The following is a 5,823-nucleotide window of genomic DNA, read 5'->3' on the forward strand; positions in this document are numbered from 1 at the left end:
AGGTGTCCCTGCCTGTGGCAGGGTGTTGGAACTAGATGATCTTTAGGTCCTTTCCAATCCAAACAGTTCTATGATTCTGTTATTCTCTAAGATTCTTTGGGAAAGCATGGTTAAGACTTCAGGCGGTTCCCCTTAAAGGTAAAAAGTGGAGAATGAAGACCTTAGGCCCACTGTAGGAGAGGATCTGGTTTGAGACCATCTTAAGAACCTGACTGTGCAGAAGTCCATGGGACCTGATGAAATCCATCTGCGGGTCCTGAAGGAGCTGGCAAATGAAGCTGCTAAGCCACTGTCCATCATATTTGAACAATCATGGCAGTCAGGTGAAGCTCCTGACGACTGGAAAAAGGGAAATATAACCCCTATGTTCAAGAAGGGTAAAATGGATGACCCAGGGAATTACAGAGCAGTCAGTGTCACCTCTGTGCCTGGCAACATCTGGGAGCAGATTCTCTTGGAAGGCATGCTAGGGCACATGAAAAACAACCAGGTGCTTGGTGACAGCCAGCAGGGCTTCACTAGGGGGAAATCCTGTCTGATCAATAGGGTAGCCTTCTGTGATGGGGCTACGGAACGAATGGACAGGGTTAGAGCAGTTGATGTCACCAACCTGGACTTGTGCAAAGCGTTCAACACTGTCCCACACGACATCCTTGTCTCTAAATTGGAGAGACATCAATTTGATAGGTGGAGCACTCGGTGGGTAAAGAACTGGCTGGATGGGTGCACGCAAAGAGTTGTGGTCAATGGCTCAGTGTCCAGCTGGAGACCAGTAATGAGTGGTGTTCCTCAGGGATCGGTGTTGGGACCGGTCTTGTTGGACAGCTTTGTCACTGACATGGACAGTGGGATTGAGTGTGCCCTCAGCAAGTTTACCGATGACACCAAGCTGTGTGGTTCAGTTGATCCACCGGAGGGAAGGAATGCCATCCAGAGGGACCTGGACACACTTGTGAGGTGGGCTGATGCCAACCTCATGAAGTTTAACCATGCCAAGTGCAAGGTCCTACACTTGGATTGGAGCAATCCCAGGCACAGCTACAGGTTGGGCAGAGAAGAGATTCAGAGCAGCCCAAGGAGAAGGACTTGGGGGTGTTGGTCGATGAGAAAATGAACATGAGCCAGCTTCAGTGTGTGCTTACAGCCCAGAAACCAACCGTATTCTGGGCTGCATCAAAGGAGTGTGACCAGCAGGTCAAAGGAGGTGATCCTGCCCCTCTACTCTGCTCTCATGAGACGTCACTTGGAGCATTGTGCACAGTACTGGTGTCCTCAACACAGAAAAAGGACATAGAACGGTTGGAGCAAGTCCAGAGGAGGCCACGAGGATGATCAGGGGACTGGAGCAGCTCCTGTATGGAGACAGGCTGAGAAAGTTGGGGCTGTTCAGCCTGGAGAAGAGAAGGCTGCGTGGAGACCTCATAGCAGCTTCCAGTATCTGAAGAAGGCCTGTAAGGATGCTGGGGAGGAACTCTTCATTAGGGACTGTAGTGATAGGACAAGGGGTAATGGGTTAAAACTTAAACAGGAGAAGTTTAGATTGGATATAAGGAAGAAATTCCTTACTGTGATGGTGCTGAGGTACTGGAATGGGTTGCCCAGGAAGTTTGTGAATGCTCCATCCCTGGCAGTGTTCAAGGCCAGGTTGGATGAAGCCTTGGGTGATATGGTTTAGTGTGAGGTGTCCCTTCCCATGGAGGGAGGTTGGAACTGGATGATCTTAAGCTCCTTTCCAACCCTAACTGTTCTATGATTCTATGAAAGAGCTACATGGGAAAATAAATCTGATAGAGAAACTGGTCAAATAGGCAGTCCATTTTGAAACCTGCAGATCTCAATGTGTATTTTGTAATACCTGCTACTCCAGTGATGAGCTGACTCTTACCGTGGTGGAAGTGATCTTGGAATGATAATGGAATGTCCTGAAAGCATCAGCTCAATGCTTCAAGAGCAGCTGAAGCAAATGAGGTGCTGGCAATCTTCAAAGCAGGAATTCAAGATAAAACAGAAGGCACTGGTATGCCACCAAACCAATAGTGTGCTCTCAGCTGGAGTGCAGCATGTCACTTGACTCCCTCATCTCGCTTAAAGGAAAATGGAAATGCAGTACAACTGGAAGAAGTCTGGAAAAGAGTGGCAGGGGTTATTGTAGCCATGGAATAACTTCAGTAGGAGGAACCAACTTGTTTTCTTCATCCTGGATCTTTGCCCCATTTGGCCTGAGCGAGAAGGAGGAATGAAAAAGTCTGTTCCTCTTTCTCTGTAGTTTTAAAGCAATAAGCAGCATACAAAAGTTAACAGCAACTATTATTCACTGGCCCTCCCAGTAAGGAAACAAAGGAGTGTGGGATGCAGGTAATAAGTGGTGGGTGCAAAACAAACCCAAAGAACTGGTTCTGGACAGAGTATGTCATTGACATTGTTGCCACAGGGTGTTTCTGTAGGTTCAGAAATATCAGGATGAACTGATAGAATAACAGTATGTTGGGTGTATGAAATAGAGAAACCTTTGTGTTAGGCTGTTCTGCAAGTGCATGGATGCAAAGAAGACATTCAGGGAGCTGTGCTACATACTGCCTTTGCTTTTTAAACTCCTTTTTCCCAAGAATTTAATTTCTTTGACTGATGTGGAGGTGAACGTTTGGTCTGAGCTAGTATCCCATTTTATAGGAGGGGCTAGGAAAGTGCACGTGAAGAGATGTCATAGGTTGTGACAATAAAGGGCCTTGAGCAGCAGGAATCCTAATTCAAAAGCACACAAAAGCTCTGAAAAATAAGAGAAAGTGGAGATTGAGGTTGTTCTTAATTATCCTTTAGTGTGTCCCAATAGACTAAATGGCATTTCTTTGTATTCTTAAAGACACAGCTCTTGAGTCTAGTGCTTTCAAACACTGTAGCCGCTAACTGATGGCTTCCTTGTATGTGAGGTTGTACCTTTTGAAAGCTAAAACAGAACATATTTTATTAAAATCAAAACCTGTAAGTAACAGAAGGTAAAGGTGTCTTTAGTATTTAGTTGTTTATCTTCCTTGTTTACAGCTTTAGTTTACTGTTAACTGCTTTATGGGTAATCCTTGTCCCTGGCATTTGTGGAAAGAGATGGAGCTAACAGCTGTCACGTTTCCATTAGATAAGAACTGAAAGATCTGGAACAGAGGGCAAAGAAAAATCTTCTGCACTTACGGAAATAACACTTGTAGACATCATTTGTGATGTCTTGTTTCTTGCACTTGCAAAATGTTGTGTGGCTAGAAATGCCTCCTGTCAGTCATCGGTGTATAAGTTTGTAATAGTTTTGATAGCAGATTGTATTTACATGACGTGTTGCTTCTTCCCAGATTCTGCAGCAGGTGGTGCATGGGTGCAGTGAGAGCATGCTAGGGACAATGGCACTGACAGCTTGCCAGTTCATGGAAGAACCCGGAATGGCAGTGCAGAGGCATTAATCTAAACATCCTTCTAACAACAATAGCAAGTTTGAGGTAAGTTAGACCTGCAGTGTAGTACAGTGCATTTGCATGGCTTGAAGAGTTCTAAACCATCAAGGTGGTTGGAGCAGGAATGTCAGTGGTCCATGTGTTTACTTGTGGGACTTGGTGCTTGAAGCCCCTGTGAAATACCCGTTCAGCCTTGCTTTTGGAAGGGCTGCTGCTGGATGAGTGGGGCCTTGCCCTGTAAAGAAATAGGTTCAGTAAGTCACTTTTATTTAATCTCCTTCAATCATGTGAAAAGTGCATAACTTCAGTGGTTCTGCTGTGTGTGTGTTTGCAGCAGATCATATTCTTAAATGGTCTCAGGGCCTCAATGAACAAATATTTCTAGCCTTTCATCCCAAGGTTCATTTCCATTTGCCTGTTACTTCCTTGTGCTGTCAGATGCAAGCTGGGAGTGGAGTCTCATTTTTCTTGTCTCATCATTTTAGGCTATCTTATCCTGACACAAACAATTCTTATTTTCTTCTCTTGATATTGTTTGAAAGCCTTTTCCTAATACAGTTTAGTGAGTAATTGTTGCCTCTGGGCAGTCCTGGGGTTGTTCATTTATCTGCAGCTCTGACCCTCCTGATTTTTGTTGTTTAAAATGCATAGAAACCTTTAGGTTGTGGCAGTGGAGATCAGTATCAGCAACAATTACCACTTCTAGTAAAACCCTAGCCATTAATTTTACATGCTTAAGAGCTAACGCAAACAATAGGCCGTGCTTTACATTTGTTAAATTAGCTCTGGATAAAAATATTACAGAGGGTTGTTTGGTTTTGGGGGATTTTTTTCCTCTGTGGATATGTTGTAGTATTTGTTGTTGGTGTGGTGAAAGTGAAGCAGCTCTTTGGTAAAATAGTATTGCAGGATGCAAAGATCATGTGTTTATTTGTCAGGATAAAGTTCACATTCCTGGTGCTATCTACCTCTCCATCAAATGTGACTCTCAGTGTAATACAGAAGAGGACTGTGATGAGTTGCTCATGTCCAGCAGCAGTGATTTCCAGCAGGATCGACTCAGCTTCCGTGGGTCTCCACAGAAGTGGAATGACTTTGAACGCCCAGGTGAGTATGCTGTGTTTCCAAGTGCAGATGTGTAGGCTATTGATGGTGTTTTGGACTCTCAAGAGAAACTAATGACACTTGTATGTAGATGTTCCTGAGATGGGTGGGAAGAAAAGACAATTGTTTTCCTGTCCCAGCCTGTTTGCTCTGAGGTGCTGCTCTTGCATTTGTTTCTTGAAAGCAGGCTCATCTGCTCTTCTGCTGCTTGACCTTTTTTTTCCCACCCTTTGGTCAAAGCAGGCACTCAGTGACTGGGAGCACATTTTGCTCTGGATTCTGTTCCAGCACAGTCCTTGTTCTGCACAACATTCACTTGCATTCTTCCTGCCTTCTCTTACTTTCCACAGGAAGCACATTGGTAAAAGCCCAGCAGATAGGCTTATCTCTTCTCCCTGCTACACAAGTGCTCAGGTAAGGAGTGTGTGCCCGTGCCTTGTCTCCAGTTGTTGCCACAGAGTACAGCTGAAAAAACCTCACTCAGTTGACTGAGAGCTTCAGTCTCTTCTCTCCTAAGCCTGGTTTTGATAACACAGGAGCAAATGCTGGTGAGCTGCAGGATGACATCTTCAAGTTGTTTGAACCCACTGAGCACCATGACATTGCAGGAAGCTTTTGACTTCGAGTGCTGTCAGTAACTGGAAATAGGCATAGGAGCTCTCTTAGCAAAGCAGTTTGGGTGACAAAGAGCATGTTAGGAACTAATGTGTATACTGTAGAAATACTTTGGATTTTTATGACCTTCTTTCTGTCCTTTTCCTCCCGTATAGTTGCAGAGGTTTGCTAAGAACCTGAACTTGGAGGCCCATTGTTTTGGAGCAGCCCTGGCTGTGAAACCTGAGTTTCACCTTGTGGAACTTCATGTTTGGACAAGGCTGTCTGGATTAAGGCTCTTGATTCCCCTCAGCAGGCTTAACTGCAACCAGGCATTTGAAGGCTTCTGGGCTTTTCATTTGTTGGCAAGGCTTTCTCAAACCTCTTAGGAATAGGAGAGAGCAATGAGTCCATTTCGTGATGGAAAAGGGGAAAAAAAAATAATTTCTTCCGTGTTGTGTTTATTACTTGGCCTTTATTTTCCTGAGAATTTCACTAGCAATGGGTGGAAGTTGCAGAGAGGGGAGTTAATAATCAAGATCCTGTAGAGCTTTGAATTCTGTTAGGACATGGGTGGTACACATTGTGTTCTCCTCTTCTGTGCCCGGCACAGTTGGTGTGTGTCTCCTCCTGGGCCCCAGAGTGAAAAGTGGTACCACTGGAATGTTGCTGATGCCTGCAAAGAGGC

The 5,823-nt window shown here is 44.8% G+C and overlaps 1 long non-coding RNA gene across 1 annotated transcript; it reads left to right on the plus strand.

Moving 5' to 3' along the window:
- The first annotated feature begins 2,232 nt into the window (after positions 1-2,232).
- LOC117436528 (uncharacterized) lies at positions 2,233-4,538 on the plus strand. The gene is made up of 3 exons (XR_004549864.1): positions 2,233-2,355; positions 3,339-3,482; positions 4,376-4,538. It is a non-coding gene; the product is annotated as an uncharacterized lncRNA (long non-coding RNA).
- The last annotated feature ends 1,285 nt before the right edge of the window (positions 4,539-5,823 follow it).

This window comes from Melopsittacus undulatus, chromosome 7, assembly GCF_012275295.1.
Source record: "Melopsittacus undulatus isolate bMelUnd1 chromosome 7, bMelUnd1.mat.Z, whole genome shotgun sequence".
Lineage (NCBI taxonomy): Eukaryota > Metazoa > Chordata > Aves > Psittaciformes > Psittaculidae > Melopsittacus > Melopsittacus undulatus.